At 37.1% G+C, this 22,463-nt stretch overlaps 1 protein-coding gene across 1 annotated transcript in view; it reads left to right on the top strand.

Moving 5' to 3' along the window:
- LOC140232023 (syntaxin-8-like) overlaps window positions 1–22,463 on the top strand; it is a 142,150-nt gene that overhangs the window by 47,045 nt on the left and 72,642 nt on the right. The gene's annotated exons all lie outside the window — the stretch shown is intronic.

The following is a 22,463-nucleotide window of genomic DNA, read 5'->3' as shown; positions in this document are numbered from 1 at the left end:
ACACATACTTTTGCTATGGGGTTTACAGAGAACTAATTTATTTAACAGGTTATTATACTGCTGCAGTATACCAGTAACAATCCCAGACATTTACTTAGCAACAAATTAAAACAAAATCTAAAGACACAAATGGGGTGGGGCCCTTAGAGGGCAAGCTCCCCCCCCCCCATGCTATAACACAGTTGAGCAAAAATAATGTAAATGCACTACAGAGGATATTTCTTGACATTTGTCTTAAGATTGAATGCTTATTCAACAGTTATGATTACACAGAGCCATTTAGATTCAGCAGTTCCAAGTTATATTGACATAACTAAGGGTTTTTTTCGTTGTTGTTTTTTTTAAATGAACAGGAAAGTTTCTATCTAAGAGTGCCCCACCCATAATGCCCTGCACCACTACACAAAACGCAGATATTTTTGTGTGTGAAAAAAAATATCTTTCAGGTCATGGGGAAAAACACATACAAATATAAATATTCATAAATATGTGTGAAATCTAACTGTGATATATTTCTTCTTCTTTTCTTTATTTTACTCCTTCTCCTTCAAGGCATTGTTAGGGCCACAAAAAAAAAAAAATGATCTCCATCATCAATAATGATTTAAATGAATAGTGTTACACTTTTGATATTTTTTCTGTGAAGAAGAAACATGCTTTTTGGTTCAAAAGGGCATTATTTGTTTATTCCTTGCTCGAAGTAATATGATTGTTTTTCTTTTCCTTTTCACTGGTATATCAAGGCTTGCAAATACATCCCAGATACCAAGAAATAGGACTTTGCAACGGAAGAATTCTAAGATCAATATAAACGAATCTTCCTGTTCATAATTATCATGTATTACAAAAATGTCCCTGCATGAATGAAATAAAGTAATCAACAAATATGAACAGTTTTTTTTTATTATGCCTCCGCCACGAAGTGGTGCCGGAGGCATTATGTTTTCGGGTTGTCCGTCCGTCCGTACGTACGTCCGTACGTACGTCCGTATGTACGTCCGTACGTCCGTACGTCCGTCCGCTTTCGTTTACGCGATAACTTGAGTAATATGTACTGGAATTTTACCAAACTTGGTCCAAGTATGAAGTATGATGGGGCAACGATTTGATAAGATTTTGGGTGAAATCGGCTAAAGGTCAAAGGTCAAAGGTCAAGGTCAAATCATGAAATTGTATCCGTTTACGCGATAACTCAAGACTGTATGGAGCAAATTTCACCAAACTTTGTTGGAGGATGATGTATGATGGGACAATTACTTGATTAGTTTTTCAGTGAAATCGGACAGAGGTCAAAGGTCAAAGATCAAGGTCAAATCCTAAAATTTATCTGTTTATGTGATAACTCAAAACTGGATGAAGCAGCTTTCACCAAACTTGGTCCAAGGATGATGTATGATATGACAATTAGTTGAGTAGATTCTAGTGACATTGACAAGAGGTCAAAGGTCAAAAGGTCAAGGTCAAATGCTAAAAATGTTGCTATTTCCCCCATATCTATGCAATGCCCGCAGTTATTTTCTTGAAACTTAGTGTAGACATGTACTACTGCATAAGGATTCTCCAGAGAGAGTTTCATGTCATAAGGTCAAAGGTCAAAAGGTCAAAGGTTAGGTGAAAATGTTGCAATATCACTTTTCTCGCAAATGGTTCAATGTATCTTCATGGAACATGGTACATATGCATGTACTGACTGGCAGGGATTATCTAGGGAATTTAGGGGTCATGGGTCAATAGTCAGGGGTTCAAAGGTCAAGGTCAACTCCTCAAAATGTTACTACTGTATTTCCCTCATACATGTATACTAGTATATGCAATGATTGCATTATTAGTTTTAAAAGTGTTTAATATATGTACATGTATTACTTGATGGAGATTCTCTTGGAAATTTCCAGCCAGAAGGTCAAAGGTCAAAGGTTAAGGGTCAAAGGTCAGGTTTGAATGAAAAAAAAATATTTTGTACTGTAATTACACTCTTTCTTCATACCTTGAAAATTATACTCAATGCATAAACTTATAATAAGGTCGGTCAGAAGTCAAGTAAAAATTTTCAATTCCCCAAATATGTGTACCTGCACTCTTTAATAGACAATTATAGCAAACCCAGTTCGTGGAAAGTGAACATTCAAGATATTTCTGACAAACCTGTTATTTCGATATTTTGCCAGTTATGTGAAACTGTCATCACACATTGTCAAGACATTGAACTATACACCTATTGGGAGAATCATGCATTATGGCGGAGGCATCAGTCGCCGTAGCGACATTTCTAGTTTTACCCTAGAATCACCTCTCACTTTGAGCAACATCAGTGTTAAACGTTGAGCAACATCAGTGTTAGATTCAAACAGTAATGACAGTACATGCCTTATGTCAGGCCTGCTTATGTACCATAATACAAGATGTGCCATATTAACTATAAAACCACACATTTAAGTGCAAGCGAAGAAATATATCTGTTCCTGCATTTGCCTTGAGGTAGAAACTTCACTAAGCTACCAGAAAAAAAGAAAAATGCTAGCAAAAGTAATCATTAGTAAAGATTATAAAATTGTTGGTATACAGCTGTACACAAGCTTTTTGATAGAAAAAGGTGGTTACCATGCAACCACATCATTGATTAGGCCTACAAATTTGGTAGCTTTATCACCCCGTAGGACTGTGAATGTACTGTATGGTAATTTGAGTGCATTATATATTGCATGTGGCCATTTTTACAATCAGTGGTGTAAAACACGGTTTTGGCACTAATTGGTGTATAACTTTCTTATACACTGACAGATATGCATTATCTTTTCTCATAAACTTACCACCCACAGTGTCTACCTTGGGTACCTTAATGAACTTTCCTCTCTTTTTCTTTCAGATGTGGCATGCACTTACATGCTTGAAATCCAACACTTTTGGTGTATGCACTCTGACATGGTTTTTTTGTCAGACCTCGCATATTAAATTGTTTATTCCTTTTCATTATTTTTGTTGTTGTGGTGATAGACAGGTATCCAACATTAAGAACTATTATGTTTACCAGGTTCTGCTTTGTCTTCTTTAAAGACTGAAATTGTCCAAACTTTATGTTTCGGAAGTGACATTTTCCGTTAACAATTAACCCCTCTTTTGAGTTAGCTCTTGCTCACAATTATAAAATTCAACTTTGCTAATTTCCATCAAAACAGAATAGTAATCAATCTGACTTAACTTCGATCCAAAGATTATTTGATTCAAAAAGCTTATCATTTTTTGGTGAGTGTTTATAAATTTATGCAACTTTTCCGTTAACTTTTCTGTCACCTCCGAGACAACAGATTTATGTATTTGATTTTTTTATTCTTGACATCAGTTATACATTACATTTACAAAAATGTAACATATCCCCTCACATTATCTCTGAAGGAAGGTAGTAGAAATATAGCCTGTTGTTTTCATTTCGGAGCAATTTACAATTTTCCGTTAACACCTGTCACCTCCGAAACAATCGTCACCTCCGAAACAACAAGCGTATTATATTTGATAATTTCTCGAAGACAAAGCAATTTTGTTTGATTCTGTCCAATTGACAGGAATCTCTTTTGGATGAAAATAGTAATATGGCAACAGGAAGTGAGAATTTTCTAGAGATTAATAAAAGATCTAATAAAAACTAAGAATTACTGTTTCGGAGGTGACAAAACACTGTTAACAAGAGTTTTTGCTCATTTCTATTGAAGAGAAACCATATCATGTACACCAATGGTTTCATTTATTTTAGTAACATAAGTCTCAAAGTGGAGAAATCAACTAACACACTCTCACTCTTATTTTTATTACTATACTGTACGTTTTAGGGCAAATTTACATTTTTTCACTTTTTTAACAAAGAGAATGCACAAAATACACCCATCTGTTGTATATATAATATTGTAATCAAGATCAATTCTCCTGCTTTAGTTAAGTAAACATATAGATGCTTTCATCTTAGAAGCTTGATTTCCAATTTAAGCAATTTAGTTGTGAAGATTTACCAATCAAAACTTTCCATGTAGGTTGCTTTTTCTTGTGTTTCGGAGGTGACATTGTTTGTTAACACCATATTGTTATGTGATAGTGAAAGGCAAGACTTCAGTTCCTTTTCACTATCTACTAACATTTTCAAATAAATTTAATATCTACAAAATCATCACAATAGAAGTGACTTTTGTATACCTAGCTCACCAGAATTCCTTTGATACCAAAGTGATACATGTGGCAGTTCATGCATGCCCTAGTCCACAATCTTAAAAAAAAATCATAAAATAATCAAACTCCACAAAAAGGCCACATGCCTATAGCTGGTGCACAACTTGTTCTTGAATTCTTAGTTGTTGGTTTTCCATGTACAACGTGGTAATCATAAACAAAATTATGTGATTTTTTTTTTTTAAATATGACAATAATTATTACATTTTCCTAGTTGAACCAACTGTTTATGACATTGTATTTTTTAAGATTATTGAAGTTATCTGACAACTAAAGTGAACAGAGGAACAAGTCCCCAGTACTGGAAAGGGAAAGATCCAAAAACAAGATTTGTAGTTCTATCTCAATATAATTTTGATGACGTGTTTACCTTGTTTTGTTATTATGTTTTATCTTAGAATTTGGCTTTAAGTACTGGAATTTCAAGGAAAAGAAAATGGTTTCTTAAAGGACAAGTCCACCTTCATATACGTAGTATGTGGATTGAGTGAATGCAACAACATTAGTAGAACACATCATTGAAAGTTTGGGAAATTGGACATTCCATTCAAAAGTTATGGGTTTTTTAAAGTATCTATGCAATCACTGCTGGATGAGACGACTATGACAGTGTATGATGTCACATGCATACAACGATATAAAGAAAATATAAGTAAATTTCACAAAACTTTACTTTTTGCTACTGACGTATGTTACGGCAATATTATTCACCCTGCCTTCCAAAAGAGAAAAGTCAAGTGTTCTTTTGTTATGCAAGAAAAGTGAAAATATGTTGAATTTTCTTGATACTTTCTCTATATCCTTGTGCATGTGTGACATCACAAGCTATAGAAGTCTTCTCATTCAGCTTTGACTGAACAGAAACTTCAAAAATTCATAACTCTGGAACGGATTGCCTTATTTTCCTCAAACTCTCACTGATGTGTTTTACTAATATTGCTGTATTTACTCAACCCTCGTGTTTATTGAGGTGAACTTGTCCTTTTTCGGTCCCTTATAGAGGGTTATTTGAGACCAGTTTGTGTCCGGGACCTTCTGTGAAGTTGATGGGTAAAATTACTGAACAAAAAAAAATTTTCCCCATAAGTTCACACAAAAGCATTATGCTGCTCTCTTCAGCTGGGAAACACAAACTGTTGTCTTAACCAAACTGTAAAAACTTGCCAAAGATTAGTATGAATTACAATCTAAAACAAAATATGAGCTGGTATCCACTATCATGAAAGAGAATAACGAAACAAAATAACAAGAACTGAAAGAAAGAGCTTATATTTGAAAATTAAAGCCATGAGGAAAGACATGAATGTTCACAATATATTAGTTAACACCTGAGAAGTTGGGTTGTCTCTGTGTTGTGTCACCTCCAAAACAATAAAATGATTTTTTTCTTATCTTATACTTTTTACTCTCAAAAGTGACTAATATATATGATTTGCTGGTAATTTTCACGCAATTCAGAAAGATACATAAAATATATTTTAGTAATGTCAACAGTTTAAATGAATCTGGTATATACATGTAGAAAATTTATCCCAGATGAATCAAACACCTTTCACCAGTATTATAACATTTGTATGGTGGCTATCAAGAATGATGAAGAATTCATGAACATCCTTGAATTAATCTATTTATAATACTATGTGCAAACAAAAAACATAATACAAGTCAAATAAGAATTTTTGCTTTTTGCATTCATAACCTATGTCCCCACCAAAAAATTACAATGGTACCCTCCGCAACGATAACTTTAAAGATAATGAATCAATCTAAAATACAATTTGAGGGATTGAAACTATAACTCATTGCCCACACCTTACAGAAAACCGCATTCAATTTGCTTCAGAGGTCAAAGAGAAATGAGGATTTTTGTAGAGCATGTCAGGAATCCCTTCCCTCCAAGTTCTGTATATTGTGTTTACACATTAATATGCAGTTCCAAGAGCATCCAAGTGCTAAACTTGGAAGAATCAGACTCCTGACATCCTTTATAACAATCCACATTTCTTTGAGACCACTTAACCAAATTGACTGGGGCTTTCTGCAAAACAGAGCTAAGATGTTATAATTTAAGACCCCAAAGTAGATTTTAGCTGATTTAATCATATTGGGCGCTATCAATGCAAAAGTCTAATTGTATTTTTTTTTTTTTTTTTTTGGGGGGGGGGGGGCATACTACAAGGTTTGTATGTGAATACTTGAACACAATGTTAACATTGAATGTCACCTCCGAAACAAAGTTATTCTTCCCTGGTGTTGTGGAATAAAATGTTCTGAAAGCAAAGAAACATTACTAAAATGATCTTACACCCTCATTTCAATTTAAGGTAGAAAATGGAATGCCATGTTTCTTCAGGTTACAATATCTAGCTTATGTCCGTCATATTCTTACTGTAAATGAATATTTCAACACAATGTTAACATTGAATGTCACCTCCGAAACGAAGTGATTCTTCCCTGGTGTTGTGGAATAAAATGTTCTGAGAGCAAAGAAACATTACTAAAATGATCTCACACCCTCATCTAAATTTAAGGTAGAAAATGGAATGCCATGTTTCTTCAGATTACAATATTTAGCTCACAACCTTCGTCCAAATGGAAGGCAAACTACCGGTGCCCATGCTAATTAATGAAGTGTAAAAAAACACTTGTTCTGTGTAGTTTATCTGCTTGAAACAGGAGTTAATTTCTTGTTCTCGAGTTATAATTATTAAAAACATTGATAAAAAGAAGAAGTTTTGTGTTATTGTCACTTATTCTCAAAAAAACGGAGTGTTAATATTAATGTCACCTCCGAAACATTCTATTATGTTAACTGTCACCTCCGAAACATTCATGTGTGAAAAATCCAAGATTTAAAGAAATGATTGGAATTTCATTTAACCTACATAGGAAGGTAGCCCTTCTTAAAGACTTGTTATAGTATAGAGTTTGACCTGGCTTGCCCTCCAATAAATAGTTAAAATCTTAAAAATTGCATGTCAATTGGTATTTTTACCAAAAATTTATAAATCTCATGTATTTTTTTTTATTCACTTTATATTCAACCCCAAAATACTTTTGATTCATAAACTATATATTGTTGTTAACCATATAAGCTTTGCATGGTGAAGTTTGACTACTGAGTTTTGTCATTATGGTGCAATTCATGAAAACAAAATTTTGCTTAAATTTACATCAGGTGCCAGGGTTTTCCTTAAATTACACCAATAACTCTTCAGCTTTAAGGTCTGAAATGTTATTTTTTCAAAAATTTGAATACTTTCCAACAGGAATCAAACAGAATAATGAAAAAATATTTTGTTTGAAATTTTGACCCTCTGAGTACAAAAGTTACACCACTGATCGTAAAAAAGGCCATGTGGTTAACCTAAACTTCCAGATGATTTAACCTTAAACTTGTGCTGAACCGAAAATCAAAAGCTCAAGGCCCCCCCCCCAATAAAAGATAATTATGATAAATAATTAAATAAATAAAATAAAATAAAATGAACGAAAAAAATGTATCCATGGACATATCATGGTGATTACATCATTCCCTATCAAAGGGATTGCTGCTCTTTTTTGATAACCTTTGACTTCCCAGATGTATTGAAATGGCCTAAAGTCAAAAAATTGTTATACAGTAAACCTCGCATGAGTCGAAGCTCTCGGGACTGACAAAAATGCGTCGACTTAAGTGAACTTCGACTCTCGCGAGAGTCGATTTTTTTTCGACTCACAGTTATGTACATGTGCATTTGCATGCATGTGTGTGTGTGTGTGTGTGTGCGTGCGTGCGTGTGTGTGTTTGCATTCAAATTTGTCTGTTCTTGAAGATAATGTTCTTATTTTGTTCTAAATTGAACATTTAATTTGTATCAATACTAGTAGTTGAACGTAGTTCTGAGAATGTCTGCGCTAATGTGGCAATGTGCATGTGCTATGTCTATGATGCAACATAGGTAGCCATCTCTGTCAACCTACCCTGAGACAAACACTCTCCCAGGCCCATCCCATCTCCATTGAACAAAATTATACAGCCAGCCGGGCACGCACAAACAAGCTCCGCCCACTTGGCCTGTCACTAAAATATTAAAGGTGCATGGTCCCCGTGTTTTTAATAGTCAAATGCGTACGCGGGCGCACGGCGCAAGTTTCCTATAGAGACCTACGCTATCGACTTCTTTTGGCGCTTACGCTTTGGCCCACTTTCCCGAGTCCGAAGAAGACCGATTCACTGTAGTCAGTGGTCCGATCACACTTCGGCTCATGATTCGGCTGAGGGGGATGACAGCTTCAGCAAACTTCTTTTGTGATGTCATAATAACAAGCACATATGCACGCACCCTGGCATTACTACAGACTGCGCGATGCGCAGAGAAGACAACAAAGGCAACGTTACTTAGCAACACCTACGCACTTTACTCTTGATGACAGCTCTACTTCGGTAATCTTCGGCAGTATCATCAGCGCCATCTACACTACCGGGACTATGCCCCTTTAAAGCAGCGATTGGTTGACCACGGAGTTCTGGCTTGACATGGATAAAGTATGGATGTGCTGTGTGTATGGATAAAGTATGGATCGATGTGCTGTGTGTATACATGTATACATGTTATATGTATACATGTGTACCGGTACGTATTCGACATGCGTGCGGAGCGGTACGGTGAGTGTGCATGCTTACCTACCTGCAGCAGGTCAGGGACGGGGTTCTGTGACATGCCGATTTTTTTTTTTTTTTTTTTGTTCTCCTCTAAATGTAATGAGAATGCCAGACAAATCTTCTTCGGCTCAAGTGATGTAAACTACGTGTATTTTGCACAAAAGGGACTGAATGTTTTACTTCGACACAGCCGAAATTCGACTCTTGTACTTCGGCTTATCCAAATATTTCTTAGAGAAAATACATGGGGGAAAATCGGGACTTGTTATTTTGCTTCGAGTTAAGTGATTTTCGACTCATTCGACGTCGACTTATCCGAGGTTTACTGTAATTGTTATAATTACTGTCATGATAACTGACGTTACATACTGGTATATGACGTTTCGGTAACTGACGTTACACATTTTGATGTGTTCATTTTGACTCTCCAGTATGCCAAGTATCCTTATTTCTGGTATTGAAAGGAAGGCATATGGGCATACATTAGAAATCCTAAGTTACATCATACAGCTCACTTTCTTTGATGAATAAAGTTAAAAATTCCTTGTTTTTGGTAACTGACGTTACATCCATCATTGTCAAACTAATTAAAAGTTTTTATAAAATTCTTTAAAGCAACCAGCTTTTTCTTTCTATCATGTGGTAAAAGACTTGTCTGGTAACTGCATACATGTAAAAGATTGTTGTTTAGAGTACTAGTAAAGTGGGTATACAGAGAGAGAAAGTTATGTGACAATACACTCTTTCTTACCATTGAGTTATAGGCTTATTTTGGCAGCCATTTTGAAAATCAAAATGGCAGCTTTTATTGAAAAACATAATGATTCTTAAAACTTCAACTCAAGCATTGTCCGAAAATGTATGGTGTTTGAAACAAATATCATTTTGAATTTTCGGCATCTGTGTCCTACATACTGTGGAATTGCCCATATGTATATGTGTGTGCATATGCACATGTTTAACAAATCAGTGCCATCACCCCTTTGAAGCAACTTTTAGAACTTGTTATTGGGGCTCAAAACAAGATGTATACAAGGTAAATGACTGATAGTAAAACATATTGTGAAAAAAGGTAAAAAAAAAAGCAACTTAGCAGTGATCATATAATGGATGAGAAGCAGATTTTCACACCCGCTCTTCACCATACACACACACCATGCTCAATCACACACAAAAACATACACACAAACACACACGTTCAGATGCAGTGCAAGGATCCGAGAAGTGGAAAGAAGAAGAAATGTAGTGACAAACAATTGCAATCTAACTCAGTCATGGATAACAGTTCCTTCAAAGTGTGCTGTTTAGATAATGTTTTGAAGCGTGAAAGTGTTGTGCTGGACTTGAGATCTGGACTAATTGTATTCCGTTCATGTACGCCTGTAAAACAAATTGAAAGAGTCCTAACTATTAAATGGGCCGATGGCATTCTCAGACTATCTCTTACACGAGTAGAGTAATCATGGAAGCATGAATCAAGTTTAAATATATGAAACAAACTTGGGAGAATACCTTTATGATACTTTAGCATAAACACTAATGTATTCATTTGAACAAGTTCATATGTAGGAGGATTTCTTAATTTGACAATAATTGGTTAACTTGAACTGCGAGAATCGCTCTTAGAAATCAATCTTATGGCTCTTGTGTAACAAATGTAATTTTTCATCAAGGGTGTTGTATTTCTTACCCGATATTTTATTACAATAATCAAGGTGCGGTCATATGATTGCATAATAAATGTAAAGTAAAATTTTTCTAGGTCCAAGATATTGTAATCTACGTAGATAACACTCCAACACATGATATTCTTGAAGAAATACTTTCATGTGGTGTTTCCATTCAAGAGACTCGTGGATAGAAGTACCAAGAAAATTAATGATTTGAGTTCTTTCTGTAGTCACATTTTCAATTTTCATCAAATTCACACTTTAAGGAATATTTCTTAAAATTCAGAAATAACTTGTTACATTTACCATTCATTCAGCAATTGTAGTTCATGATTCAAAATGGATATAAGTGTGTTTACGTTTCTAGGAAAATGTAATGATGTCGTCAACAGAAAGAGAAAATTTCAAAATTTTAGAGCAATTCACATTATCATTTACATATACTGGAAACTCTTTGTAGCAAGACACTCTTTGTGTTTGTACCCGACAAGGCATTTCCATGGTAACTGCATAGCTTCTTGAAAATCTTGTGGAGTAAACTACTTCCACAATTATGAAGCAATGAAATCAGATTTGGTAGACATTATGGCATTGAGGTATAGAAGTGGAGACCTGATTTATGTGTTTGCCAGTCAAAGCATTGTCATGGTAACCACAATTTTACTAAAAACTTGTGACATTTGGGGATTTCTATATCAACTGGGGATGTACAAGAAAGAGCACAGCAAACCTGATCAAACTCACAAGGTACTTATAAGGTACCCCCCCCCCCCCACACACACACACACAAGCAGAACCTTTTATCAAACACTGGTTCAATTCTTTTTCATAGGAGTCTGAGCTGCTGGAGCGGGGGTATTAATTACCATCAATGATATTTCTAGTTTATATCTCGTACAACATTAATATCATATCTAAACAATAAACGGTAGTGAATATACTACCAGATATGGTGAGTTGAAATGAACAAAATAATGAATTACCCAAGGTGACAAAATCAATATATGAACAAGGTTCATAGTGTCGAAAATGTTCCATGGAGTTTCAAAAGATTTTCCTTTGTGTGCATCTTTCTTTTCACAGTTTTGTTGTTTGTGGTCTTCACAAAGACTGTTCTCACATCAGATTGCTTCACAAGAGGCTGTAAAAGTAGTTACTGTTTCTTTGTTACCCACTGGGATGCAAAGATATTTTCTGATATTGTTACTGAAATCATTTTCTTTTAAATTATGAAGTGGAAGTAAAAAAAAAAATACTTTTGGAATGTTAAATTCTGGGAGAGAGCCACAAAGTCAGACAAGTGGTGGTATTTATGGTATTTTGTTTGCAGATGTATCGAGTGTACATTTTCACAAATGAGACGATGGGCAGTAGGATATGGCTTGGGAGGTTTCACAGTGGGGTGCATTGTGCTGTTGGTCATACAGTACTCATCTGATAATTGGAATCCACTTTAATGATATTAATAATACTGTAGTTGATATTTTTATTGCGCCTTTTCCACTGGATACAAAGTGCTGTGAGATGTCATCCCTGGTCGCCATAGGAGTTAAAATATATGTGACCCGCCACAACAAAAGGATCCGAAAGTCGCTGATGGCTGAGCCAAGAAAATCAAGTTTGAAGTCAGATTATCAAAATCAGTCAAAACCATCGAATTTTTATTTTTGACATAATTTTGTAGTCTGATGTTTTGTTTATTATGTGCTGAAATTTCAAAGCTAAATGATCAAAGGAAAGGTAAGAAATGCACATTTTCTGAGCCTTGATTTTCCAACTTTCAACAGAACAGAAATGTGTCTGAAGATTTGGATTTAGCACCGCAGATAGACTCTGCCCCTAGCAACGAGGGAGTGATCTTACTGGTCAGTGCGTGGCATGGTTACTGATTGGTCGTGCATAGACCGCTGGTGCTATGCTTGAATGAACATCATGGAGGTTGCGAGGAGCATACCTTCTATTGTCAAGAGATGAAAGCTGTCTTACCTCCTCTTGATCGTGATTGCGTCGGAAGGAAAACTTGATGGTGGCTTTTTCGAAATGCTGATTTCCTAGACCAATTGACATGCTTTCATAAAATCATCGATATCTCCACAACAGAGTACTGTTATGAGTCATGTTATATATGAAATTAAAGCGGAAGAATAAGGAAATAATGTCATGTCATTTTCCGAAAATCAACCTCCCCAGACTTTCAGATCCCTTTGTTGTAACGGGTCACATATACCAGGCAGTACAAGTCCAGTGCATACAGAGGGATTTCAAAACAATTAGGTGTTTAAATTTTGTTTGAAGTGATCCAGTGTTGGTGATGATTTCAGAAGAGGAGGGAGCCTGTTCCATAGCCTGGGAGCAGTGTAGAGTAGAAGGCTGCATTGCCACCTAGTTTGTTGGTGCGTGGTTGGGTGAAGGTAACTTATCGATGAAAGACGAGTGCAGGAACACTGCTGATGCCACACTCACACCACATGTCCACTTCATCCCTGTTTGTCCAAAATGTGGGCAGGTGAGATATTCTCTGTTATATCTCTCTTTAGTTTTGTTTCTAGTTTTGTTGTGAAGGTATCCTAGCTCCAGTGAACATGTAGCTATCAGACTTTGTTCTCACGGCATCTGGCAGGGCTAGACCAAACGTACCCTGTTGCATCTCACTGCAGACCGCTACAGACTCCATATTTTGTGACAGCCTGGTACATGTTGTCATGTTTTATTGAGCTCACCAGTTTTGCTATGGCCTACTAGGTTTTTCACCAGCACTGTGAAATTCTGGGTCTGTGATCAGTCCAAATCTGTCGCATGACGCTGCCCATTGTATCATATTGCGTAGTATCCATCAGCTTCTGAATTAATGCGAGGTTACCTGCAGGCTTAATTTTGATGAAATGTTATGATTTGTTGACATTATGTGTTGATTTCAATCTAGCAGTGAGACATGGACATGATAGCTGTCATAATCAGTTATTAATTCAGATCATCACAAACATGTAATCATTCTACTTGTGCTACAGTCCCACCTATTTGGTATGGTACGACATCAGGGGAATTAGCTATGTACATGTATGACCATGTCTGCAGCTGCATCTAAAGTCCTGGACAGCAACATGAGGCCCATATGCAATGCCCTTGACGCAGGAATGAAGCTGTAACACCAGCAGGTCACACAAATATACAGATGAATTTCAAGTTGACACTTTAAGGATAAGGAAAATTCTAATTCTATGAAGTGAAAACCAGTGAAACATTGATAATACCTGGTATCATTGATAACATCTTGATAAAACACTACATGAATTCCCACGTGTGGTATCTCAGGGCTGCGCACTAACTTATTTTTTTCTGCTGGTCTGACGTGTCTGTTGGACCAGTAGTTACCCATTTTTTTTTTTCATTTTTACTGGGCCATTCTCGAAAATGTTACTGGTCTGACAGTGATTTTTACTAGTCAGGGACTGTCAGACCAGTGCCAGTGTTCAGCACTGGGTATCTACATAACTACGGTCTAAAGCACAACTCGCACACACAAATTTGCACTTGAAGATGTTGAAATGCATAAAAATAGTGTCCCTCTTCACTTTTTAATGTGCTCATAGTCACTCAGGTTTCATGTTTGATACCAGTCAGGAACTAGCAAAATATCAAACTATATTCTAAAAACTTCTCAAGAAGTGGCATGATAATCATATATTTCAATGCTATAATACTCTTCTAAAATGACAGCAAAAATAGGGAAATACAGTATGAAATTAATGAGCACAATCAGCTCTGTCAGTTCGGCAACCATCCTGGGTCACACAGTGCATTGCAAGAGCTACTGATGCTGTTGTGACATCTGCAAAAACTCTTGCATAGCCTCACAAAATCCTGTCGGTCTCGATGGCACCGACTGCACAAAAGAGATTCTGAATAAACCCATCGGTTTTTCCTCATTATTGCATGCACTATGGACTGACTGCTGGCAGGCAGCAAAAGAAGAGAAATTCCATTGGACTACCCTTGTTTCACCATGCTATGGGGTCTTAAATCAAAGAAAAAGCTTGTATCCTGACTAGTCCACCTGTATGCATCACCATCCCCATCATGCACTTCAGTGTGAGTGTGACCACCATAGTACTTTTTTGTTGCAAAAATGCAAAAAGTAAAGTTCTGGTACATTTCAATAAATGATATTTGGAATAAATGATTTTTCTGCACTTTAGATGCTTAGAGTGGCTGCTTACTCTTAGTTCTTGCATAGCACTTGAGACTAGTGTGGAATATGAAATTACAGCTGACTTAATGAATACAAAGCTTTTTAATACTGAAGCGCATTAGTGAGGGAGTTTATGCAGAAATGCAACTCAATCCACCAACTATGCTTAATTACTTTTATCCTCTCTTTAGCTGCGTTCAGACGAAGACAGTTTTGGTCGGAGGAAGGTCGGAGGAAGGTCGGAGGAAAGGTCGGAGTAGTGCCCGTCAGAACAAGGTCATCGTAACTCCCTCCAGTCGGGGGAACTTTACCATGACCTCTTCCTCCGACCAAGATACTCCTGAACTTTTTCAGGAGTATCTCGCTACCATGACTAGCCGGTCGGAGTAAATTGCCCATGCAGACAAGCCCTCGGAGTATCTATGACCTTACAAACCTTATGACCTAGGTAAAACTTCTGGCGTCAAATTGCAATGTTGAGATTTTGCGAGTACATAATAATTAGACAAATTTGTATAGCGCAGCTACTATGTAAATATACTCTACTGCGCTGTGATGTAACAGAGCTCCTGTCACTGATTAGACACACGAAAATAAATAACAAATTAATCAAAGGCTTCTGAAAAAAGATAAGTCTTCAATAAAGATTTGAAGACAACAAGTGATGATGCCTTCCTCAGTTTCTCAGGTAATTTATTCCAAAGTTTTGGAGCAGCACAGCTGAAGGCACAGTCCCCTAATGTTACTTTCGTTTTTAAGTGAGATTGCTTTAGAAGCAACTTATCCTGTGTACTTCGTAAATTATGAGAATATGAGTGTGATTTCATTGATATCAATTCTGATGAATAACCAGGTGCTTGACCATGCAATACTTTATAAACGAGTATCAAAATTTTAAATACAATTCTCTGTCTTACTGGCAACCAATGTAACTTCTTCAAAACAGGTGTAATATGTGAAAATTTTGACGAACTGGACACAAGTCTCGCACATGCATTCTGCACACGCTGAAGCTTGGTTATCTATGAATCTGGTAAACCAAACAATAGCCCATTACAATAATCAAGCCTATTGCTAATGAATGCGTGAACAAGAGTTTCAGCGTCTTCCTGGCTAAAATATCTATGAATGTGACGCAAGTTATGCAACATATAAAAAGCAGTGCAGTACAATTCTAACCTAGCCGGTCGCGATGAAGAAGCTAGCACTAAGAAATTCTCATCAACAAGAATGACGAAGACAAATGCCACTGGTATAAAAAAAAAAAAAAAAAAATTGTATGGCCGACATGCGCAGCCCTACCACTTCCAGAAGTTACACCGACAATTGTACTTGTGCTTTGTGAACTGATATCAGCACAAGCACCTGTGTTATACCCCCAGCATTTTAAAGAAAACTTGTCCACCCCCAGAGTGCATTTTGTAGAACAAAGTCGCCCTCTTCATTGCAACTGATTGACAAATTGCCCTACATCAACATAAATAAGCACTGAATTGATCAGTGTTTTAGTATTAGCCACGATAAAAAAAAATCATGGGCGTACGTACTCAAGCAGGATTCGAAGCTACGACCTCCTGATCTCCCGACAGGCATCATCCCCACTAGACCACTGAGCTTCCGCCCGACAGCAAGTGTTGGTTCTAATCCTTATAGCATGCAGTGGGTGCTGCGTAAAATTTTGTTCAAATTCATGAAATTCTTCCATCGAGATGTTGGTTTGTTTTTTTTTTTCATCGCAACTGATTTACAAATTGCCCTACATTGATGAAAATTTCATGAACTTGAAAATTCACCCTGTATGTCAGATACTCTATTAAAACTTGAAAGTAATATTCATTGAGCGTATATTTGAAGCCACTCTTACATCCCGTCGTGCGTGTTTAGAGATCGTGCAGACTCGGAGTTCCTGTCAGGCGTGGAGTTGTCGCAGGGTGAAAATTAAATCGGAGGGGAAGTATGTAGTAAGTACGTAATGAGTGGGTGTGTCTCGCTCAAAAAGTGAGGCCCGCAAGTGGTCTGTACGCCTTTTTGGAAGTAGGAAGAAGTAAGGAGCACGTAAGATCTCTACTTCTGTCGCACACAATGAGTGGGATAATTGTACGTGAATTGCAAGTGAAGAGTACGTTTTCAGAAATCGTACTTACGAAGTAAGAGAAATGTAAGAGAAACGTAAGGAGCACGGAAGTGTTAAGCAAGACAAATGTGCGTCAAATTGGAAGAATGCATGGATAATCACAATAATATAAAAGGATGCACTGAGTCTCTTCATCATTCACTGTTTCAGCATGCAATATGGCACTACCTCTCTTCCCTTCTCCTCCTTTCTTCTGATTCCTCTTCCCTGCTCTTCTTGCCCTTCCTGCTACCTGATTTTCCCTTGGGACCCATTGTGCACAAAATGTCGACTCACTGCAGAAAATGTCGACGCGGAACTGAAAGCACGCTGTCCGTATCAGCTTTTATATAGGAGCACAATGCACCTGAGCATGTCTCGACCCTCAGTCGTCTTTCCCAACTGAAAAATATATTTTTTACATATTTTTCAATATCAAAAGTGTAATTTACTTGGTAACCACACCTTAAAACATTATAACTAAATGGCCCTATATAAGTGAGTGTGATGTGTCTGGTACCAACTAGGTATAGGGTGTAGATACATAGGTTTACATAGGCCTAGGCTCTAATACTAGTTGTAGGGTTATGATTGTGAAAAGTTAATTTGGATATTGATAATGTCTTCACATATATAGAATGTACATTCTTTATATGTGTTCTGGGATATGCTCAAATATTAACATATCTCAAGAAAATATTATTTATTTTGTCCAAACTCGAACATGTAAAACAAAAATATTTGAAAAATATATTTTTGCAGTATCTTTTTGCTGTAGCAGCACGACGTGACAAAAAATATTCAAAAAATATATTTTTAACATACAGTATTCGGTGTTCCAAAACTGTATGAAAAAATATATTTTCAAAGATATATTTTTGAGATATTTTTCTTGTATTTTCAGTATATTTTTAAATATAACAATATTGTAAAAATATATTTGTGGGTGATTTTTGAAATATTTTTATAATATTTTTGTGATATTTTTTTTCAAGCAGGCAACATGTACTTCTGACGCACTTTTTATCGTGCTGATCACGTTCGTCGTCTGAGTGTGACGTACTTCACAAGTACGGTTAGTAGTACTCGTAGTACTCACCACGCATTTTGGAAGTAGGTAATACACATGGAGGAAGTGCGTTCACCCCCCTTTTGTTAACACGTACATTGAAAGCAAGTGGAAAGTAAGAGCCTCTTGCGTGGTATGTACGCCTTCGTGGGAAAATACCCCGGAATTGTTGCATGTTTTGCCTTTGCCTGCGTTACATGCACGCCTATCGAACTTACTCAGTACTTTTGTCTTGCGTACTCCGAGCGTGCCCCACGCGTGCTAATTGTCGCAGCCAGGTCATAGCGAAAAACTGGCCAACCAGTTTTCAGGCTGCGTGCTATGCATCATGTTTGCGACCACCAAAAAAAGTACTTTCCACTTGCGTACATCTCACTACTTGGCCCATTTTTGGCACGCAAACCACTCGTAGGACCACGCACGACTGGATGTAAGAGAGCCTTGACTGAACTACCACCAAGATTATAACCTGCTAGTTATAGCTAAATCAGCCCGTCCTCAATGGGTTAATGAATTGAATTTGGCCCAGAATGAAATGAACTTATTTAAACAAGGTCTGCAGTTTGAGTCTAATCTAATAGTGATTATGATTCTGGCAGTCCTTAATAATATTTAGATCTATGATATGACAGGTTGATGGGGCTTTAGAGGTCCAATATACATACGAGATTGACACCATAAGCTTTAGTAATAGTATGCTGCCCTCTACATGTTTTGGTGTAAATGCAGGGTTCAATACAGAGCTTACAGAACCAGCTGCAATTTGTGAGTGAAGTTCTTCTAAAAATTTAATGATATATCCTTGTGTGTGTGCAAAGTCAAAGCCAACAATCTTACAACTGAAAAGATAACATGCAGCAGCCTCTGGTTAGTGGGGAAGGAGAAAGACATTAGTCTTGATTAAGAGCCTATCACAAATGAGAGAGGTCAAACATTTAGTCATCCATGTACTTCGTACTGTAAGCCTCAATACACGTGCTTACACACGACACTGCAACTTGCACACACTTGGATATAATATACAAATATACCAGGCCTGAGAGGCTCTGGTTGAAACTATGTGCATGAGGTGACTTCTGAGGGGCTGCGCCCCTCAGAAAATAGTGCTTATTGAAGTCACCTCATGCACATAGTTTCAACCGGTGCCTCGAACAATGGCCTGGTATATTTGTTTTATATCCCTCCCAATGAATAGAGTAATTGACTGCTGGTATTCTGTAATTTACCCTTTTTAGAGCATCCTTTCCTCACTCTTTTTGAGAAGATTCACAAGTCAATCATGCTTGGGAAAGCAGCAGGAGGGCAGCGCGTACGCGTATTATGAAGAGACAACTGCGCGCTCAGCCGCAGTGCACTGCTGTACAACGTACTGGTAAACATGCGCAAACTGCAAACTCAGTACGCGCTTCATGCAATGCAATACGCCTATCCGGTCTGTCGGAAAGTACGTTGGTGTGCTAGACATGCTCGAGCTGTTCAACCCGACAACGATGTGAGCTGCAGCTGTTATGTTTTCTATTGTCTTTCTAGCGTTTTCTAGCTGTCTATACATGAGTATGGACTATCCTTTGCGGGAAAATGCAAGTATACATCTTAAATTTGGGTAGAACATTCAGTAATGGTAAGTCTAATGTTAGATCTGGCCCCAAGTGCCATCGTAAATTCGTGTGATTCATGTTCTAACGTAGACTCTAGCCTAGACCAGGTAGACGAATCTAACGTTACTCAAATAACTGATAGGGTTTTTATAAAAGGATTGGATTACGGGAACTAGACTCTACGGTTAGACAGGTAGAAATGGGCTTGGCTAGATTTAACTTACACGAGAAATAATTAAGCAGGCCTTACCTGTTAAATCTGTCTAGACCCTTCTACTACATTATTGTCAACATCTTTTGGTTGGGTCGCTCGAGTTTATGAACTGCGAGACCAAATTTCAAGCGGCGAAGCATGAACTCCCCAAATTTACAGGCAGTCCTACACCGGGATAGGCATAGACACTTACCTCGAATCTAGCATACCGTAGTTAGGGGATCATACTTTCTCATACATGTCCCCCAAACTTTGGAACGACCTTCATGGAAGTCTTTATGAGGCCAAGATCTACGGTACGTAAAGATCTCTAGAATCTAATGTGTAGAGCCCATGTTTGCTATAGGCCTAGATCTACGATAACGCCTACTCTGTTGTAACGTAATATTCTATTCCACAACGCCATGGGCATCTTTTTAGGTAGAAAGAGAGCTTTATAAGAGTCTCTCTGGGTGAGTCTGTTATTTTCTCTAACGTTACACGTATCGAGTGTATTGTCTACGGTGTGCCACACTCATTCATTTGTACATTGTACGTGAAAATTGACTGTGTGGTTCTCGCGAAGTGAAGGTACCACGATACCATTCATTTGTACATGAAATCTCTCGCGAAGCGAAGGTGCTGCGATACCCATTCATTTACACGTGAAATATTTCACGTCTCGACGCAAAGCAAAAGCGCGAAATTCACCAGCGTGATATAGTTTTTTTACTATTTCCCTAGGGAGAATAGCAAGACGCGGATTTGTATGGTAGAAATATGTTTTGTCGTTTTCAATGCTCTCGACCAATCAGAGGACGAGAAGGAATTTATGAGGGATATGATATGAACAAGCTTTCATAGGTTGTGAAGTAAAAGACATATGAAGAGCAGTATTCTATCAACCATTTAAGAAAAAAAAAAAATTGCTTCTACATACAAATGTAGTAAATGCCTCAAGAAGTTTTTGATTACCGGTACGTAATTATACCCCCGCCACACATAGTGTGAAGGGGGTATATAGGAATCACCGCGATGTTGGTCAGGCGGGCGGTCGGTCAGTCTGTTGCAAAATCTAGCGTCGCAAACTCCTCCTACAGTTTTGAAGCAATTTAAATGAAACTTAGGGTAAATGATGATATTGAGGTATAGATGTGCAAGACGTGTTTTTGTGTTTGTCGGACAATGCGTTGCCATGGTAACCATAATTTTACCAAAACCTTGTGGATTGAATAACTTCCATAGTATTTAAGCAATCAGTTTCAAAATTGGTATCTATGATGATCTATAGGTTATGCAAGACACTCTTTGTGTTTGTACTTGACAAAGCTTGCCATGGTAACCGCATGTTTTCTTTGAAATCTTGTGGAGTGAACAACTTCCACAGTTTTGAAGCAATTGAAATCAAATTTGGTAGGCATTATGGCCTTGAGGCATAGATGTGGAACGCATAATTTTTGTGTTTGTCGGACAGAGCATTGCCATGGTAACCACAATTTTACCAAAACCTTGTGGATTGAATAACTTCCACATCATTCAAGCAATTAAGGTCAAATTTAGTATGTATGATGATCGGGAGGTGTAGTTATGCAAGACACCAATGTGTTAATATAAGAAAAATGTGTTGCCATGGTAACCACTCATTTTTGTATCAAATTGAACCATTTAATCTATGAAGGTGAAATTTGGTGTGTATGATGCTCTTTAAGTCTAGTTTTGCAAAATGTCCTTTGTATTTGTATCGGACAGTGCGTTGCCATGATGGTAACTGCATTTTTTTTTTTTAATCCTGTGGAATGAACTTCTTCCACAGTTTTCAAGCAATTGAAACCAAATTTGGTAGGCATTATGGCCCTGAGGTAAAGATGTGGAACACATATTTTTTTGTGTTTGTCACACAAACCGTTGCCATGGTAACCACAATTTTACCAAAACCTTGCAGATCGAATAACTTTTCCATCATTCAAGTAATTAAAGTCAAATTTAGTATGTATCATGATCTAGAAGTGTAGTTTTGGAAGACACCAATGTGTTAGTTTAAGGAAAATGTGTTGCCATGGTAACCACTCATTTTTGTATCAAAATAAACCATTCAAGCTATGAAGGTCAGATTTGGTGTGTATGATGGTCTTTGAGTGTAGTGATGCTGGGGGAAAGCATGTTTCCATTTGCTGTAAGTTTTATACTCGATGTCAACTCTGTAATTGTACAGTAAACTAAAATTATTCTGTTTCCAATTCGACAATTGCACAAACTTGGTATTAACGTCATTGCCCTCATGACATCACATACTATAAAGCAACACTAGGGGCGGGGGTATTAATCACCTTCAGTGATAATTCTAGTGTTCTGTCAGTCACTAGTGTTAATGTATTTAACACACTAACTCTTGAATGAGTCATTATTTGGCCAATTGTTGCGCAATATTAATACAGCTGCTTCAGCTTGGGAGTGCAAGCCACTATGTGGCAGGCCGACGTTTGAGCAATGGTGGACTCATTGTGTTCATTCACACAGCCACCAATAATTACAATTATTTGGATCACAATTTCAATTGTTACACAGAAAAACTTTTTTATGTGCATTGACATAATAATTGTGATTCTCAATGAGATTCACATGGTGATCCACTAAAAGGGTAACGCTTCTGAAATTGTCACTCTTTTTTCTAAATAGTTTCTTAAATAGTCTTTTTTTTTCTGAATAGTCTCAATTATTTGAGATGCATAATGTGGATATTGAGTTGTGATTTGTCTTTATGAACTGGTGCAATT

The sequence above is a fragment of the Diadema setosum genome, chromosome 8 (genome assembly GCF_964275005.1).
Source record: "Diadema setosum chromosome 8, eeDiaSeto1, whole genome shotgun sequence".
In the NCBI taxonomy this organism is placed as follows: Eukaryota; Metazoa; Echinodermata; class Echinoidea; order Diadematoida; family Diadematidae; genus Diadema; species Diadema setosum.
Note: the sequence above shows the minus strand (reverse complement) of the source record. Positions and strands in the feature narration are given on the sequence as shown.